Source organism: Protopterus annectens, chromosome 2.part0, assembly GCF_019279795.1.
Source record: "Protopterus annectens isolate FY-2018-M chromosome 2.part0, PAN1.0, whole genome shotgun sequence".
NCBI classification, from domain to species: domain Eukaryota; kingdom Metazoa; phylum Chordata; order Ceratodontiformes; family Protopteridae; genus Protopterus; species Protopterus annectens.
This window is the reverse complement of record NC_056728.1, coordinates 752,567,043-752,587,913: the sequence shown is the minus strand read 5'-3', so window position 1 is coordinate 752,587,913 and position 20,871 is coordinate 752,567,043. Positions and strand designations below refer to the sequence as shown.

The 20,871-nt window shown below is 38.5% G+C and overlaps 1 protein-coding gene across 2 annotated transcripts in view; it reads left to right on the top strand.

The window, feature by feature from the left end:
- SUSD1 (sushi domain containing 1) overlaps positions 1-20,871 on the top strand; it is a 1,084,671-nt gene that overhangs the window by 17,057 nt on the left and 1,046,743 nt on the right. The gene's annotated exons all lie outside the window — the stretch shown is intronic.

The window sequence follows — 20,871 nt, the reverse complement described above, 5'->3', positions numbered from 1 at the left end:
ATGCATCAGTTTTACTTTATATGCTATGCTTATTCTGGCCCACAGTTATGAACCAGATGCCACCTCTTTGCCAGGGTCATAGTGTTTTGCACCTGCCTCCAGTCAGCCCTATAGATGGCTCTCCCACAAGTTACTCATCAGGCAATTCCTCTGTTGTTGAATCTGGGATGTTCTCATCCTGAATGCCTTTGCTCTACTGTAACTCTTTGCATATTACCATGTTGTGTAAAATTACATAGATTGCAGAGATTTTACTTCATGTTCCAGGGTCATGCTACAGTGCACCACCAGGGGCATCTAGACAGCAAAAGTGGGCCTTTAGTAGCCCAAATGCACACAATAACTCAGGTCTATAACAGGGCAGTGTTGTAACTATTCTCTGCCATGGCCTATGAGTTTCTAATTATTGCTATTAGCTATGGCACCAGGGCATATAAGGCATCACCAAAAAGATGGCCCTGTGGAAAAACAACTCACATAAACCTCTGGTATAACTCTCATGTGTGCCAGATCTGGGAGTTGTAGGCACTGCCTGGTGGCCTACTGCCACATTGTATAATCATTGCATTTCATTGCAGACCACCTGACAGTTGATGGAGTAGACGCCCTTATGGTTGATATAGCATTGTTCATGCTGCCCAGTGGAATGTTCTTATTTAGATATAGGAGCAGTAAATCGCCCCAGAAACTCAGAGGACTATACAGTCTCATAAAATGCCCACATGGTGTTGTGTATTTCATCTGTGGTGCATGAGAACCACAAGGTCTATGTTAAATAGTCAAACATCCAAAATGTCGAACGTTACATGGTCGAGACCAAATGTTTGACATTTGCATGTTCGATTTTCAAATAAAAACAAAATAAAAAAAGAAAAACACACCTTTACAGTGTGAGCAGGGGGGCAAGCCCCACTGCATCCCCCACACCCCCCTACTTAAATATACCAACTCCGAGACCGCACTTCAGTTCAGAAAAGGGAAATTCTCCCTATCTGCACCATACGGCACCATTGAAAGTCAATCTTCGAACACTTGAAATTTCAAACGTTTGGTCTCGACCATGTAACGTTCGAAATTTTAAGTGTTCGAAGAATTGACATAGACCCAAACCACATATACTCCCCACAAGTGCTATCATGACATTGAGAATCTGGTGGAGTACCATTGAAGCAGATACCTGGAATATACCCATCATGTCCCCATTGGTTGCTGAAAGGTCCTGGTAGCTAATATTCTGAAAACCATGTGTACCTTGATTTCTACAAGGATGGATACTCCACATACCAGATGGGGCTGAATATATGGTTACCATATCTTGACACAGTAGAAGTCCACTGTTTATGTGTCTTGGAGGGTAAGGTATCTTAATTGTGGATGGATAACGTGGCAATGCTGATGGCAATTATGTACACCTCCAGGAATACTAGCAGCTTTAACATCCTATTGAATACACATATTCGCTAATGCAGTGGCTAATCTGTACATGTTTTCACTTTCCCTCACTCATAACTCTTTGATTTTATGACAGTCTGCAAATGAATTGCTCTGCCATATTACAAAAATCTGGGCTCACGTATTGTCGAATGCTGCAAAACTACCAATGTGTAATTTCACAATAAATAAGCACTACAGTTCCAGCCTTGATAATATTTTGTTCCACGGTGATAATTTTCATTGGTCTGCCATATTGATTACCCTCATTTGCATCTAGCATTGTCCTCATTTTAATAATGTTCATTTCCATGCTATTATACTCACATTTGCATATAATGCAAGCAGTGGCATTTTTTGGCCCTTTGTGATCACGCTGAGTGTGTCTCTGACTCTCCTTCACCTGCTACATGTTCGCTCTTTGTGCAAATTGTTGTGATTAGGTTAGCAGGCCACCTTTGTCTAAAGCACATTCAGAATGGTGCAGGGTAAACTGCAGTAGTAACTCACCACATTGCCTGTGGTATAGTGATGGGTGAAGGAAAGGAAGGTCTTTATCCGAAGCAATGCATAAAAAAATATATATTTTGGCAGCTGCAACAACAGAGCAAACAACGAACAGTAGTATACCCCTCTGTTGTGATCAGTATTTTTGGTAAATGCTATGGTACTCTTTCAATATTAAAATACGAGTTAACATTGGACAGATAATGTAACAGCATCACATATCTGCAATGACATGTTTTACAGTATGTACAGGCTCATGGAGTGCGCAATGCATGAATTTAATATCTCTCTGAGGATATGAATTTCTATTGCCCCTCTTATTACTGAGGACTAAACCAAAGTAATATTTGAAATTGCATTCTGACCTCTGTGAACCCTAGTCATATAAGATGGAAGCAGAAGGACATGAACAAAGGTGCTCTGAATGCACTTGTGGTGTGTGGAGTGCCATGGTTATCTCCAAATTCAGAAAATAAAACTTGGTTAAGCACTTTTCTGACATAAGAAATATCAGAATGGTGCTTAACAAAGTTTAGTTAAGTACCCGACATTGCTGTTAAGCTCTATTTTCATTGCAGAGTGCAATAGTAGACACTTCTGGCCACCAGAGAACAAGGGAAAGAATCTAAAGCAACTTGCAAAGATGTTAGATACTTTATTGGCACAAGCATCAAACATTAAAAAGTGTGGCAGAGGAAAGTAGCTAACAGTTTTAATTCTACGTGTTCTGCCTGTATGTAGGCAATGCATGTTTTGCCGCTTTCAGAGTTTTAAAAACAATGTGCTGCTGCAACTTTTTCTGTAACAGGTTGTACATGAAGCAGATAAAACTCAATGCATTACAAAAACTTGTAATTGAGTATATCTGATCATACCTCAGTTAAAATGTATTCTTACATGAATCAAGATTTACCTCACTCTGCTCTCAGCGTAAATTTCTTGGCATCCATGTCTGGAGCCTATTAAACCTTGTTTATGGTCAAAGGCCTGATCATAATCCTGCACAATTGTAGAAGCCAGTAGCTCATGGGACATGTTTTATTTTCTTTTTTCCTATAGGATTTTTTTAATATCTCAGCTTACTTAGATTTCCAATCCTTCAGTAAACCAGTCTAAAGTAAATGCATCTTATGGATCAAGTTTCACCTTTGCCATTATCTATACACCCCTCTCTCATGTTCTGTTCCTGTCTTTTAAGTGTGTGCGGAGTGACCTCTTCACATCTCCCCCTTGGTCCTTCTTCCATTCCATATCCCATGTGATGTCCCTCACCATTACTGTAACCTTCATCTGCCTATTGTCAGTTGGGCCGATAGCCTTTTACTCAACAGTTTTTGCTGTGCTTGGTATTCAAGGAGGTCACCTTACCATTTCTTGATACAGTGACTCTGCTTCACTGTTGTCAGTACACTTCCCACAAAGACCACATTTTTTCTCCCTACCTTGTTTATCAATTTTGGGGATGGTCACCTCACCTATTTTTACAGCTCATTCCCCCATCTCATTTCTAACCCCAAGAGTACCTCCTTCAAGGTGCATAACATATACATATTTTTACATTAAATGCCACCTACAGTTTGCCTTCTTATTATGCAAGTCCTACTTGGATCTACTGGAGTTGAATCCTTTGTTAGCTAAATACCACTGTTCCCACTGCCTACTATTTGGTATCTAGAAGCACGTGATGGTTATTTTTTTATGTTACACTTTGAGACCAAGTTAATCCTGCTTCCAGTATCATATTTTAACATGATAAAAAGTCTTGTTAAAAAAAAAATCTGAAAATGTGAGTCAAATTTTTTTATCAGCAAGTCCATGCATTTCCCGCATAATAGTGAGAACCATGGCATTGATGGCAAATGGATACTTTCATGCTTTGATATTCATCAGCATGGCAGGAAAGCTTTTTTTAGCTTACAAGCGCTATTATTTGCACTAAAAACAAACAATAGCAATCAGCTGTGTAATAGTTTCTCAGCAACACTGGTCTTTTCATTTCCTCTCTGAAACAGATGTTTTTATGTTTTACTGAGCAGTGCCTCAACGGGGAGTTAGTGTGTAAATTTCCTAACTGTAATACCTTTCAGACAGCACATTCTTAGGTGGCATGGCACTGTGTTGCTAATGCACTGAACTTGAATCTCAATGCCTACAAAATTCCAGCACTTCAGAGTTTTAAAATGGTGCTGTGCATGTAGTTTACATAGCAAGCTCTATGTGCTACCTGTTAACTTCATCCATTTTTCCTCAGAAGAAAGCACTCATGATTAAGATAGCCATGTTGCCTAGTACAAAGTCTGGTAATTCTGGTTCAGCACATAATGGTTGTACTCCTTTATGTGGTGGCGGTAGAAGAACACATTGGGGTGTAGTTTTATATTTTGCCAGAAATGGATTACTGAAAATATAGCAGGAAAAAGTTACTTTATTTGAAAGAAAGTGCAAGGTGGTTTCTTATACAAAATGTTGATTTCAACAATGCTGAGGCTTGGAAACAGTGAAAAATAATACCCAAAATACAGAAAGGCGAAAAAATTAACTTTGTGTTTTTTGAAGGGGCAAGCCCTCCCTCACCCCCGATGGGGGGGGGGGTTCATGCTCATCCCCCAAACTTATATATACCAATTTCACAGTAGCACTAATTTGAAGAAGTAGAAATCTCCCAGAAAAAGTTAATCATTGCTGGTGCACACTTAGAAATCACATCAACAGTGATTTACTATGGAAAACAGAGATCAAGGTTATTTTCCTTGGCACTTTTTTCTTCAGGCAGCTAAAGCTCCTGGATTCCTTGATTCATTGATTGTTACTAGGCTAACAACTTGTGAGGGGGGGTCTTTCTAAGCCTAGCCAAGTTTTCCCAAAAGAACAATGATGTCCTGTATCCAAATAGGACACTGAGGGCCATGAATTTATAACTTACCCCTGGCCATAAGGGATATGGGTGCCAGGCTCAGTGTAAATTTCCTATTACCCATCCACTGGTCTAGGTTGCACTTTAATTGGGTAATAGACAAACTCAGCTTCACATGGATGGGAGGCCTGTTTCATAAAAGGAGTAGTCTCTGGGATACATATCTGTCTCTGCAGCATGTTCTGCTTAAGTCACACACAAAATTCAGGTCCCTAGACTTACAAATATGTAGGAGATTCATAAGTATGGGTTTACAGATGCCTTGTAAGCCAGGCATAGATCAGTCCTCAGCAGTCTATAGGAGACTGAGTAGAAGAAAAAGGCTTTAAGGAGCTCTGTGTAAGGCAGGTTTGTTAAGCTTTCTATTCTTTTTGTAAGGAACCTCTGAGGTCGCTCTAGTTGTTGCATATGCCTGGTCAGGTGCATAGTGAAGAGAGCATTGTACTCTATGATTGGTGTGATAAAGCAGAGTACAGTGGGATAATGACTTTTTTGGACCTAGATGTGATGCCTTTATTTATAAATTGTATAACATAAAAGGATTTCTTCACCACTGTGGCCATGTGATGGTCTAATGTAAGGCCAATGTCTACGTGCATACCCAGAACCCTGACAAATGTCCTTATTTCAACTTATATGACTGGGGTGCATTATCAACATGATAATTTGCTGGGATGGTGGGCTCCACAAAGGGTACACGTTTGCATTTCTTAGCACTGAGTTTATGGTGATGGTTTTAGTACCATTTTTTAGTCAGAGATAGGTCTTCTTGAAGAATGCTAGTGTCTGCAGGTGAGTCAGTGATAACCCCCAACCTGCAATCATCTGCAAATTTAGCCAGCCATAAACATTTAGCATTTGCTGCCATTTAAAAGAAATAGATGCCAAAAAGGATTGGGCCCAGTACTGAACCCTGGGGACTCATCTAGTGACTGGCCTCTTGGTGGAGGTGGCCTCACCTATTTTGACTTCCTGGGTTTTATCAGTGAGCCAATTGGCTATCCAGGGGGTGATAAAAGGGTTTATTCCTAAATTAGTGAGCTTGTTTATAATGCCTGAGTGGCATATTGTATCAAAACCCTTGGCCAGGTTGAGCTAAGCTGTGTGCACAGTCTTACCTTCATTCATTACTTTGCTGACCCTCTCAAAGAAGTCTACCAGATTTAATAGGCTTGCCCTTCCTTTAACAAAGATTAACTGTGATAGGTCAAGCATTTGCAAGTTACCTATGTTCTCATTTATCATGTCCGTGATGATTGTTTCTGTGGTCTTACAAATCAGGCTGGTCAGACTTGTAGGCCTATAGTTACCTAGATCAGTGTTTGGATCTCCTTTGTACAGGGGAATGATTGTAACCATCTTCCATTTCCTGGGCACAAACCCTGACTGTAGGCTCCATTTGAAAAGTGATTCATGTGGACCAGAGAGGTCATGTTTCATGCTATTTCTTAAGCATCCTGGGATGTTATTGGGGCCCAGTAATTTTTGTCTTGGAAAGTTCATTGATGGTCTGTTCTCTAGTAATGGTTGGGAGAATTGTGATATGTGGTATTTCCTTTAGACTATTGGTGGGGGGAGTAGGGGAAGAAATTTAAGCTGAACCTGTCAGCCAAAAGGTTGGCAATGGCATCTGGTTCATTGTGGGTGATGCCGTTTACAATAAGTTCTGCACATTGTTGCATATTTCCCTTGAGGCTACAGACATAGCTCTCGAAAGCATTGTGGTTGCCCTTTGCCTGAGAAGCTATTTTTTCTTCAAATGTAGCCTTTGAAGTATTAATTAACCCTCTTAGCTGTCTGTTTAGATTGGTCAGGGGGCTTTTAGTGTGTATGGCTTTGTTCCGCCTATGCTTAACCAAGATTTTTTTTTTCTTTTACTGTATAACTGATAGATATTATGATTACATCAGGGTGGCTTGTTTTTTGAGTTTGTCTTATTCTTAATATGAGTGGGCAAATCTCACTCTATACAGCTATCAGTATGGATGTACAGAGATTATGTAAATAGCTAAGCATATGCTATGGTGTCTGCTGGGTTTGGGGTTGCTTGGAATTTAGCTAAAGTGTCGCTTAGTAGAGAGATGTCAGCATTGGAATAGTTCCTAAAGTGTTTTAGTTTTGCTGGATCCCAAGGTTTAATTTTTATTTCAAACAATGCTGCCTTATGGTCCAGTCTGACAAGCAAAGACATTACATTGTGTGAGGAACACTGCTCTCGCATGTTAGCATGTACAAGTTCAAGGATGTTTGTACCACTGGTAGGAGAATGGGACAGCTGTTCCAAGATGTTGGTATTAACAAAGTTGAGGAATCAATGGGTCTGTGTAGTAGAAGTGGTGTAGGATTGCCAGTCTATAGAGGGATTGTTGAGATCCCCCATGAATATCAGTATTAGGTTGAACAGTGAGAGACTTTAGTACATTGAGATAGGAAGTATGGGTTTCTTGGGACATGAAGGGTGAACTATAGGTTCCATAAATATGGTACAAGATCTTGTTTAAGGTGAATTGCACATATATGAGTTCCGGTAGGTCATACACTTTAACTAGTCTGGATGTGAGGTTGTTTTTAATATAAACTGAGACTCCCCCAGCTTTAGTTCCCTCCTGTGCAGTAGCTGGACTAAAGGCGTGAAAGGCATTATAACCTTGCATTGCTGGGGATAGTCTCCTCAACTTTAAACTATGTCTCTGTTACTACACATATGTCTATACTCTCCAGGGAGTGGAAGGTTTGCAGGGGGTGGAGTTTCTTGTTAAGACTTCTAGCATTGAGCAGTACCACCTTGAGTTATTCCTTCATAGGTTCAGTTAAGTCAGGAGGTTTATCAGTTTGGCACTGCCCAAAAAAAGGCACTATGGAGGTGGAAAAGGTCTTTGCCAATATCCAAAAGCCTAGATGGGGATAAGTGCAGACCAACCCTGGCAAAGCAGCATGGTCTATCAACCATGTCTTTCCAGGCCATCAAATATTGTACCCCCTTGAATTGACGCCAGAAGCTATGCCAGTTGTTAAAATTAATCATTTTTTGTTGGCAACATGGTATCATCCTTGGAAAAGGTAGGATGCTGCTCAGTGCTAGACTCATACCTACTACACAATCACCAAACTCGATCATTTTTCGCTTCATATAGTCAAGGAAGGTACATCTCAGGTCATTAACATGCACATGGACTATCACAGAGTCATACTGGTAACTGTGGTTCAATGACATGAGTGCCTATTTGACTTGATGGATCCTAGTCCCAGAAAGGCAGCTAACTGTGGCTTTGTCCTTACTCATTCTGGTGAGGGGAACATTGTTGTGCTTGACTATAGAACCACCAATGACCAGGAAATTTGGTGGTGCTGTGGTTTGCCTTAAGGGCTTAACAGTAGAGCCATTGGATGCAGTGTTAAAACAGAGAAAAATATCAAGCAGATAAACATGTGGCTGTAAGTAATTAATACTGTGTAAACGAAAAATAAATAAAATGGTTGCAAGACGTACAGCTCCACAGACATATAATTTATTAGTATACAAAAAGGTAAGCGCTTTCACCACCTTCCTGGCGGCTTCCTCAGACCATATAAACATACACCAAAAACTTCCATTCATTTAAATGTAAAACAGGCTCAGCCTGTTTTACATTTAAATGAATGGAAGTTTTTGGTGTATGTTTATATTTTTTATTTATCTTTATTTTTATTTTATTTTATTTTACATTTGATGACCGGGCTGGTCTGACTGGATATATGTCCATTTTCAGCAGAGGCCCGGGGACACAAATAATAGTTATTTTACATGACAGATTTTAAAATTCGAGGTACATCTTATAACAATACTTTACATTATTTTACGTTTCTTTACATTGTTTGTTTAAGATTCTTTATACATGTAATGATTTAGGAAATAATACAGGAACATGTAAGAAATGACATGAGGTTAACATATGATGATTTAGGGAATAGTACATGAAGATGTTAGGAATGACAAGGGGTTAATATATGAAAACACACTTTCTTTAAAGGTTAACAGAGAGGCACCTACTTGGTTAGTCAGGGTTAGCACAAGGGCATAACCAATGTGTTCTGAGGTATAGTTTCAGTTTGTTTTTAAAAAGTGATATTGAGGAAAGCAAGGTCAGGTCACTAGGGAGTGAGTTCCAGGTTTTGCCAACAGTGTTAGAGAACAAGGAGTCACCAGCCATATTGTTGGTTTTGCTTAGTTGTACAAGTAGTTTGTTTGAAGAGCATAGGGTCTTAAGATCATTGTAGGGGGTGATAAGGTTAGTAAGTATTGGGGTATTAGTAGGTTGATACAGGATCGTGTGCTGTTATTTGGTTATATAGTAGTTGGTTTGGTAACTCTAGCCAACCTAGTTGTTCTAGAGCCAGTGGCAAATCTGTCAGTATTGTTTTAGGAGATTGCTAGCTTGTTAAGGTTAGTTTTACACAAGTTAGTAAATATAGGGGAGGCATAGAGGAGACTAGAGATTAAATGGGTGCGGGCGGTAGTAGTCCTAGCTAATGGAGTCAGGAAGGGTTTTATTCTGTAAAGGGAGCCGAGTGTTTTGTTGACTGTTTTTATTTTATTGTTAATATGAGCATTGACGTTAAGGTTGTTATCAATTAAGACCCCTAGTAGTTTGGTAGTGGGATCAGGAGATATGATAGTACAATTGTTTGATAGTAAAGTTAAGTGGGGAGGCCCTATGAGTTGGAGTGAATAGTAAGAGTTTTGTTTTTTTGGGGTTCAAGATGAGGCAATGGTGTAGAAGCCATTTTTCAACTGTATTGAACACCTTTTGGGTTAGAGTCTGTAGATCAGATGGAAAAGTGGCTGAGCATGCTAATGTGGAATTGTCTGCATATTGTATACAGGTAGCTTGTGGAATTACAGAATGTAGGTCATTAATAAAAACAGAAAATAGGAGAGGACCTAATATAGAGCCTTGAGGGACACCATGGGCAATGGGAAGGTGGGTGGATAAGTTATTATCCCATAGTAAAGCCTGTTGTCTATTGTTTAAGTAGGATTGGAACCATTGTATGGCCAGTGAGTCTATTGAGAGGTTTTAGTATATTTATGAATAGTTGATGGTTAACCATATCGAAGGCTTTAGAGGGATCGATAAACAGGGTTGAGGAAAGAATGTTATTATTATGATTTTTGTTAATGCAGTCCATGAAGGATAAGAGGGCAGAGGTAGTACTGTGAAATGGCCTAAAACCATGTTGACAGTTAGCTAGCAGGTTGGTCTGGGTAAGGTAGTTTAGCAGTTGTTTATGTACACATTTTTCCATAATTTTTGCCAGGGGTGATAGTATAGCTATGGGTCTGTAGTTTGATAACTCTTTGGAGTTACCACCTTTATGTAGGGGGATAATATGTGAAATTTTTCAGATAGATGGGATGGTTCCTACAGTTATAGTTCTATTAATCAGGATGGATATGGGATAGATTATGGCTTTTGCAGCTTTTTATAAATATTCTGCTGGTAATAGATCAGCTGAGGGGGTGGTTGGTTTGAGTTTCTGAATAAGGGTACAGACAAGGGATGTAGGAACAGGTTGAAAGTGAAATGAGGAGAGTGAGGTGGATATAGCAGTAGTCAGGCTAGAGCTGTCAGGAGATAGTTGGTTGGCAAGAGATTGGATGGTCTCTGTAAAGAAAGTGCTAAAGGTATTGGCAATTTGTTTGGGATTTTCATGGTTAGTGCCTGATGGGGTTGGTGTGATAGAACGACCAGGATGTAAAAGTTTATTAATGCCTGCCCGGAACTTTTGAGGTTTGTTTTGATGGGTTTGCTGCAGTTGATAGTAAAAGTACGCCATTTGGCCCAGACTTTATTTCTAAGTAGGATTTTTTGTTTGGTTACTTTTGAGATCCATGGAGCTGGTTTAATCTTAGTTCTAATAGTACATATTGGTGCATGGCATTCTAAAATGGCTAAGAATTTAGTGTTAAAGTATTTTACTGCTTCCTCCAGTGGATGATGTTTTAGGGCTGACCAATCACATACCCTCAGTTCACTTTGGAAGATGTCAGGGTTGAAAATTTTGTTGCTCCTTACTGTCTTATAGGTGCATATGTTAGGAATGTCAGTCTTATGCCTGATTGTAAAGGTGAGAGAGTGGTCACTTAGATCATCAGCCAGGGTCCCTACCTTGTATAATTGGTGATGACTGTTAATGAGAATCCAGTCTAAAGTACTATCTCTGTTGTTGGGTTTGCTGGTCTTTGTGGGGGAGGTAATGGTTTCAGTAAAACCATATAGGTTAATGTGAGTAGTAGGTTGTTCAGAGGTACAGTTATTCCAACTGATATTAAAGTCGCTGAGGACTATGGTTTCTTGGGGATAGTTAGTGGACAGCCAGCTTAGGATGTCTTCAAGGGTATTCGTATTATTACCTGGGGGAAGGCAGATGCAGCTGATATAGATGGCTTTACATTTATTGAGCTGAACCTTGGAAATAATGAACTCGGCATTACTATCTAGAGGTGGTTTGGAGTCTACAGAGATCACTTGTAGTTCAGATTTGTATAGGATAGCTACCCCCCACCCTTGTTAGCTATACAGTCTAGCCTTAGGATATTGTATCCGGGTGGTATGACTTCATTGTCTTGAGTTGCTGGTTTTAGCCAAGTTTCAGTGAGGCATAGGATGTCAAATAAATGAACATCCAAGAGAGCATGTAGGTGGGCAACCTTATTATTTATACTCCGGATGTTGAGATGGGCAATTAGTAATGAGTTGGGGGTCTGGTAAGGATCTGTGTGTGTGAGGGAGCTGGGGTAAGGAGCTCTGGAGAATTGATAAAATTTGGGCCGGGATTTGGATGTATGTCTCCATCTATTAAGGGGTGGTATTTTATTTTAAATGTTAGGTTTAGAACTATAATGTGAGGTTCTGGTATTTCTTTGCTTTTGGGTTATTATACCTGATATGAGTCAGTCTGTGATATTTTGCTAGTAGGTAGTTAGATGTGCAGGGTATGCTATTATGGTTTTGAGAGACTGGAAAAGTTGGTGTGGAGGTTTGCTTAGTGGGGTGGTGGAAACCTAGGTATTTGAGGTGCTCATAGAAGGTAGATAGGTAAGGTATAGTTAACAAAAGTAGGAGTGAAAATAATAGTAGAAGCTTCAGGTGTGATATAGTAGATATTGATGGCATTGTAGAAGTATTTGGAGGTAGGAAATGGTAGTTAACAATGTATGAATTGGGTGTGTACTAGGTATTAGCACTTAAATGATTTGGCCTTTTTGATTGGTTGTAAGGCATGAGGGTATGGTTAGGGGTGAATAAAAGTAGGAGTGCTGGGGTGGGTGAGAAATGGGGGTAGGGTAGGGGAGCTGAGTGAGCCCACAGGGCAAATGGAGCAGGTAGAGCCAAGGTAAGGAAGAAGAGGAATGAGAACAATTAGTGGTGTGCTGACTGCTGTCAGTGAGTGTGGGTGGAGATAAGTAAGGAGATAAGAAACTTAATAGTAGTACTAGTGGAGAGAGTAGTAGATTGATTAACAGAGACTTTGGAAGTGTAGAGTGGGACTGCAGTGTAAGTCAGAAAAGAAAATAGATGCCTGTGAGCTATGGTCTAAGACAACAGGATCAATGTTAAAGGAAGGTAAAACTAGGAAAAGGGCACCATCTAGTGGGCAAACCCTATATTGCAGCAGTAGCTCCTCAATGGAGATAGCAGGTCCAGGAGTGGGGAGGGAAAAGCTTGGAGATAAATAAGGAGGATACAAGAGGGGAAAGTGTGGGGGCTAAAGAATAATGAGGGGTAAGGCTGCTGGCTTTCCTGGCAAGAGGTGTGCTTAAACACCTGGTATAATTTTATGCAAAATAACTGTTACAGACATTAGTAGCGGAACCCATACTTTCTTGCTTCCTCGAGGGATTGAGGATCAGGGAGATGTTAGGCTCTATTCCTGGGTTTAGGGATGAGACAGCAGGAATTATTTTAGATTATGGTTCGTGGTCATCAAGCAGGGCACATTTGCATACCCTGGTGCAGGAAAAATCAGGATGGAGAGCTGGGTACATATAGTGAGAGAAAAAAGAAATGTAAAGAAAGCAGAATATTAATAAGTAGGCAACTAAAAATGGTACTAAGTGGGTTAAAAATGTATATAAATGCAGTCAATAATCACAGTAGCAGTGCCTTGGAAGTATAGAACTAAATAAGCCTGTTAGCTATGTTAGGTGGTAGTATTTAAGCTATTAGAGCAGGAATAAAGAGCTGATAATGGAATAAGACAAGCACACAGTGGGTTCACTATAGCTGTCTAGGTAAGGTTTTAACAGTGCTATGATGGTATTGTACAGATTATATACCATAACACGGTTAACCTAATATAAGGACTCTCAACTGGGTAAATTACAGTTCAAGGTAGAGAACAAAAGCACATTAGCCAGGTATATTGACTGTTTTCCAGAAAAGACTAGAGAAACCATAGAAGTATTCTAGGTAACAACTTTGATAAGGTGTTGAATAGTACAGATAAAGCCAGGTAGATTCAGTTTTGCAAATGAAGTACAAAGTGATCTCTGAACTATTCCAACTGCCGACTAGTAGGCAGTTCTTAAAACACTAACATTGTGGGGCTAGTTAGGTGCTTCACATTGAGTTTTACAATAGAGAATAAGCAACAAACCTCCTTATGCTTTTCAGGTGCTGAAATAGTTACTATAAATAGGGCTTGGAGATAACACTACATTTGTACCGTGTTGCTACAGTTGACAACACAAAAGCGGCTAAACTAGTTCAGCGTGTCTACACTCTATATAAAACACTCAACCTAAATTGGTGGTCTCCTTATAAGTATACCACATTCAGCATGTATACAGCGTGTATACACTCCGTATACAACACGCTACCTAAAAATTGGCAGTTTCCTTATAAATATATCCAGTTCAGCATGTTTACACTCCAGATACAAAACACTGACCTACATTGGCTTTATCTGTTCACAAAAGTAAGTGTATGGTTTATATGGTCTGAGAAAGCTACCAGGAAGGCGGTAAAAGCGCTTACCTTTTTGAATTCTAATAAATTATATGTTTGTGGAGCCGTACATCTTGCAACCGTTTTATTGGATACAGTATTACTATGTGTAGCTAAGGGTTTTGTTTTAATGGAGTGTTTACCTGATGGCTGAGGACCCTTTTTTGATTGTGCTGTGCAGGAGGTCTTAGTGTTTTAGGAAGTGCCTCAGCATAAGTAGTTTTATGTGAAGGATCTTTACTTTATGCAGTAGGCATGGTACAAGTGTCACTGGCAACCTCTGTAGGATTAGTTTTGATTGTATGAGAGAGGTTTGCCTCCAGCGTTAAAGTGTATTAAAGTGTATTTACACCTCTAGAATACTTTATCTGTTTTATTAAGAATAAGTGGGCTGTTAGTGTATATGAAACAGTTGCTATAATGCTTCAGAATACCCATCTCAACCACTCAACCAGATTGGCCACAGAGAGAGAGAGAGAGAGAGAGTCAGGAAGTGCATATCCATGGTTGCTGATCTACTAGGGGAAAAGTGAGGGCAATTTAAATATTGAATAGGTGAATAAGACAAGGAACATGATGAGCAATGCTCAGCTATTTGCAAACTAGATACTCTAGTAGTTAAAAAAAATCTGTCTAAACAATAAGAGTATTTTAAGAGAAAGTTACAGTGTGAGAGATCGTCATCTACACAGATTACAAGTGGGATTATGCTATTGATGCTAAGATATTGGTGACTATTCAGATCACAGCTAGGTGTCATTGTGCAGAGAGCTGCAATTCTAACTAAATAGTCAAATAATGCAGCTGTGCCAAAAACAATGTGAAAAATAAGTGCTGTAACAGTGGCTATGGTAATGTAAGTCTTAGCTTGCTCAAAGGTTATGAGCCAAGCATTGTGCAATTGCAGCACTTAAATATCAGAGGAGATTTGATTAAAAAAACAAACAAGGCCATGTGGCCAATCAAAAACAGCATACTATTCTTTCCTTTTCACAATCCTGGGCTAGAAAAAGACTCAGGTCCCCTCTACACTTACTAAAGTAGAATGGAGGCAGTTCTAACTAAAGATTGAAAAAAAAGGTAAAAAAATTGCAGATATTCAAAACAGAAACAATTAATGCAGCTGTGACAAAAGCCATGCGAGAAACAAGTACTGAAACAGTGGATATGGTAATGTAAGTCTTAGCTTTTGTAGAGTTTAGCAGAAACCATCAACATTCTTCTTCCCAAGTAATGTGGTAGCCAAATGCCTCTGAGCTTATAGGTTATGAACCAAGCATTGTGCAACTGTGACGCTTAAATAGCAGTGGAGATTCAGTAAAAAAAAAAATACAAACAAGGCCTTGTGGCCAATCAAAAACAGCACACTTTTATTTCCTTTACACAATGCTAGGACAGAAAATGACTTATGTCCCCTACACTCTCACTAAAGTGAACCAAGACAGTTCGAACTAAACACTATAAATAGGGTCAAACAGTGCAGATATTCAACAGAGAAATGCTCAAGTAATGCAGCAAAAAACAAGTGCCAAAACAGTGGATATAATAATGTAAGTCTTAGCTTTTCTAGAGTTTAGCAGAAACCAACAACACTGTTCTTCTCAAGTAGAGTGGCTGCTATACATCAACAAATCTCTCAGGCACAGAGATTCAACTTTTTAAATAAGCTAGCCTTTTAGCCAATCAGATAAAGGTACAATAAGACTTACACCAGCAATTACTAACTCAGATGGGCATAGGCTATCCTTTCCTGCCACTAGAGTGTAGACCACAAACTTCCTAATGTAAAATAACTGGTTTGGAGCCCAAATGCTTAAACCAGGACAGAGACGCTTAGAACAACAGGCACAATAAGCATTTACCAGCAAATCCCAGCGCAGAAGAGTAGAGACTACCCTTTCCTACCACAAGAGTGTAGACCACAAACCTTTTTAATGTAAAATAATTGGTTTGGAGCTCAAGTGCTTAAATCAGAACTAAGACACCTTTAGAGTAACAGATTCAATAACCGTTTAACCAGCAACTCCAGACTCAGAAGGGTGTAAGTTACCTTTCCTGCCACAGGAGTGTAGACAGCAAAGCTTCCTAATGTAAAATAACTAGTTTAGAGCCAAAGCACTTAAACCAGAACTAAGAAGCTTAGAATAATGGTTGCAGTGTAATCAGGCTATTAACAAGCAGTAATAAATGCAACTCAGCACTTTAGGAATGTGTAATAAAAGGCTAAATAAAGTAGAAAGAAGCACAAATACAGTAAAATCAGCTGAATAAAGTGCAGTATTTTTGTAAGTGGGAAGGTAGGAAACAGAAATAATTCAAGTTTAAGAGACTAAGGTGGGGCCTTCCCAGTTGATCTCTCAGTGCTCAGTAGAATGAGCTGATGAGATGATACTGGGAAGTGTGTCCAAAGTTAAATTTATAGTAGGGGTGGGCAACTGAAAAGCCACCAAGTTTAAAAGCATAACAGGAGTAGGGTGAGTAGGTGGGAAAAGTCAATTTTAGACAGAGATCATCAATAATCAGGCAGAGGACATAAAGTCACACAGCATTACAGCTAAATAAAGATTCCACAAAATATTTGTAGTTAAATGAGGAATGCTAATTCTCAGTTCTTCCCACTAATTAGCTGGCTATTATCCATTGTCTACAAAATAATTATTTTCTAACTGTCTCTAGCCAAGTCCTCTTAAAACGCCAGAAAGAACAATAACAAGTAAAGCTAAAACATAGAAGTAACCAAACCTTAAATGAATAACTCCAATCCAAAATCAAATGCAGAGAGAGATCAGCAATAGTCAGGAAGAGAACAGTAAGTCACACAACTCAAAGAATTTCATCTTGATTGTCTGTAGAGGAGCCCCACTAGTGATATAAATCGGGAGGTAACATGGCTGAAAAAAAAGATGTGCACTGTATGACAGAAATGTAACTTTGTAATTTTTAACTCATTCGCATTCACTCAGTATAAATGGTTTTGTATACTTCCTTTTTAATAGCTATAGTTCTATTATTTGGTATTGGATACCTCGACTAAGGGACTTATCATTTAATAATAGGCTGCTTATAAAAGGGCAAGGTGTAAGAGGCAAAATAATATCAAGACTGTTACCTCTTATGCACTGCGATCAAGATGTGAACTTTTATTTTTTATTTTCACATTTCAATTCATATTTTCATAACTGATCAAGTTGCATGTTTTTTTGAGGGGCATAGTGTTAAATTTCATGGTGGGAAACAGAAGATTACATTGTCATTGCCCTTGTATAATGTGCTCGAGAGATTGCTAGTTTTTGCTAGAAGTTATGAATATGTGCAGTATTTCCAGATGTACATTAATAGTTCCAAAGCTAGCTACTTACAACCATAGCATAACACCAGGTCAAGTCTTAAATGATAACAGCTTGAGAGATATCGTTATTTAAACTATTAATTATGAAAAGTAGGCGACAGTTTTCATATTTTGTAAATATGTTAATAAACTAGCACTCAGATGAAATTTCATGCCATCATTTAAAAGGTCAAGCCTCCTGAACAAAAGTGGTGCTGACATTATATGTCTAGGTTGTACAGTTTTTAACACATGAAAAGTTGTTTGTGAAAATTTACAGAAAAATATTGTAGATTTTACTGCATTACACAATATTACGACACAAAAGTTGTTTGTGAAAATTTACAGAAAAATATCATTGTAGATTTTACTGCATTACACAATATTACAACACTAATTTAAAGACTGGGAATACACTGACTTCTGTTGATATAAAGAAGACTTTTTCCTGAACACATTTTTCTTAGATCCTTTTTAAAAACATTTACTTTTCAGATGATGTAGATATCAATCGTTTGACTTATGTTTTTTAAGTTGATGTTTCAAAAACCTCTGAAATTTAAGAATGCTTGAAGGCTGCTCAAAGTGGGACATTCCACAGCTGACTGGGCATACAAAAACTCACACTTGAAAGATACATCTTACAGAAAAAAAACACTTACATAAATGTAAAGTCATTTTTGTACATTACCTCGAAGTATGCACATCTCACAGTTTAATAGAAAGTAATAATGCTTAAAGATGGATCAGCTATTTGAGTTTTATCCATTGATGAAACAGATTTAGTTGCTTTGCCATGGCCAAAAACCAAGCAGAGCAGATATACTTACTCAGTGGTTATGCTATGTGTAAAGACATGACAGCAGTCAGAGATACAATTGGATGTGACATTATGGAGGTGGGTAGTATACATTTGCTCACGGTTGCTGTCTTGCTCTCCTGAGAAATATGGAATACCTTATGGAGCATACTAGATAAATAATAATGTCATTTCTGCCATAAACCACTAAAGGTTTCAATCCTTGTAGTATCAATATTTATCTATCCTTGGCAGTAAAGAAACCAGGAAGAAATTGTATTTTTATTATTATTATTATTATTTATTATTATTATTTGCCATCTGTTAACCGGGTTTGTCCAACTGAGCCATTGACCCATTTTCAGTGCAGACCTGAGGAAAAAAGTTCCAGAAATACAACATCTTTTATATAAAGATTATAGTACATTAAATATATAAGAACTTAACATTGTTCAAAAATGAGATACAATAATATTAGCAGATGATAGTATACAGTATAGTATGCTGTAAAAGGTACAGATAAAACCAAGTATATGCAAAAATACAGTTTAACAGATTCATTCAGTATCATGTATAGTCATGAAATCTGGTACATGCAGAATAACAGTTATCAATTTTTGTTCTAAAACTCTTGGTTCACTGTTGGTTATTACACTAAAGGTGGCAGATTAATTCAAAGTGTATGCACAGTAGGGTTTAACAGCTACTTTGACTGACTTATTTTACTCTAAGATCATTGTTTATTGGTAAATTATTGTGGGCATAGTTTAAGATTTTGACAGGTTGAAAGACTAATTTGGTAGAAGTTGTGTCAAGATATGTGTTTGAGTTCAAGGGGGATTATGGCAATGACAGGTTTTGGAGTTTAGGAGGTGGTTTTTAACTTCAGATTTCAAACAAGTGTAACTAACTCGTGATGTTGCGTATATAAAGGGGTAGCCTATTCCAGGTGTGGGAGACAGAGTGCTTATACAGGAGTTTGCAATATTTTTATTAGGTTTGTAAATGTCTAGTAGGTTCTGGTCTGAGTTACGGAGGGGGCGACCAGGTGTCTAATGAGATACTAATGATGAGAGTGATGGGCTGGCTAAGCGTTTATTTAGCAGGTAGTGAGTAAGCTGCAGCTGTGAGAGAAGTAGGAGTTGGGGGAAACCAAGCCATGTTTAGGTGTAATTCAGGAGAGAATATAGCCAGGTTTATGATATACATACTAGTGCAAAGAGAGACAGAGTGAGAGAGATAGGACATTGTTCGAGGATGCCAGGCTACTGTTTTTATCAGATCTGTGTTCTACTAATGTGGGCATCCTTTCCTTCTGGGCTACTGAATTTCCATTTCATCACCTCTTTATGATTGTAAGTTACGCTGAAGCAAAGGCATCAGAGAATAGCAATAATTTCAGTAACTTCTTTGTGTTGAACTTTCGTAACTTTGCAAGATGAATTTGAACAAAACACTACATGCGTAATATACTGTTGTAGCGCCCATGAGGTGATAGCCCTCACATAAACTGGGATTAGTATAAAAGGCATGTAAAATAAATGCCTTTTCTGCTATTTGTTGTCATAAACTATGACTTGGCAGCTCAGAATTTTTGGTATTGAGCTCTTACATTAAGATGTAGCTGCTGTGTAAAAATTATCTGCATAGTTTAATGAAAACTGTAGAGTTGAGCAGAGGCTATTGAAAAGGGGGAAATTAATTATCCTCTAAGCATTAGTGACTTTGATTATAATATCTCTGGTGGTACACCTTCCCCCAAAAATATTAATCTGCAGAGTTCTCAAAGGTCTGGTTTTATTCAAAAGGAGTGTAACACATTAGGTTTTGATGAATTACTCTGTACCTCAAAAAAAAAAAAAATGACGCTGCTCATCTCATATGTGTCGCTAACAAAAATAGCAAGCATTTGCAGATTTATTTGTTCTTATTGTAGGGTCGACTCTAAAAAGAATAGATCTGTCCACATTAAATTTCCTTTGAAAAGAAAATGGCAATAAAATGGATAATAAAGCTATTAATTCCTTCCTGTGTAAACTGGTTTATTTGCTTACCTTGCCTTTTGCCCAGACAATCTGTTACCCAAAGTAAAAAGTTGCTTCTACAGAAACTAATTTTTAGCAGCAAGTTTCTGCCATTATGCGTCTTAATCAAAGCTGTTCTGTAAGGCCAAAAGCATCCTACTAATACATGATCATTTTAACAGAAACTTTGTTGCTTTTTTAATTTTCAGTGTTGATCTCTTGCTTTATTGAGCTTAATACTGACAGGTTACTTTCCATCTGACAAGACCAAAATGTTTCCTGCCATTCCAGAGCATTAAGCAGAAGACTTACCTGTTTTGCTTTGTCATGTTATTAGGTTAGTTTTTGCTTTGTGCACACACACACACACACACACACACACACACACACACACACACACACCAAGAAATAAAAAAATAACATGTATGATATTGTAAACATTGAAATGATAAGAAGGTTGTTCGTATAGAACTGCTGTTTCTGTTATGAACATACTATTTTACTATGAATTACTGTTGAATGTACTGTAATACTGCCACAGTGTACTGCTTGAAGTACTGCTTATGGATCATACAGTGTGATAGCTGGGGTGTATACCACAAACAATATGATAAAGTATAGGGCAAAGGATAGTGTGCCTGAAGAAAGACTGATATGGGGCACCTGCAGTAATGCAGTGAAAAGGAAAATCAACAATATGCAAGAGTTGTTGGCCAGAAAGTCGACTGAAAGAGACATGTGCTTCTCTTAGAGAGAGAGAGAGAGAGAGAGAGAGAGCATTGTGGACAGGGTAGTGACATTTGGAAGTTGCCAGCTTGAGAGGTTGCTGGAACAGAACACTGAGCAACAGGAAGACACCTGTGGATCTGTTTGGAGGA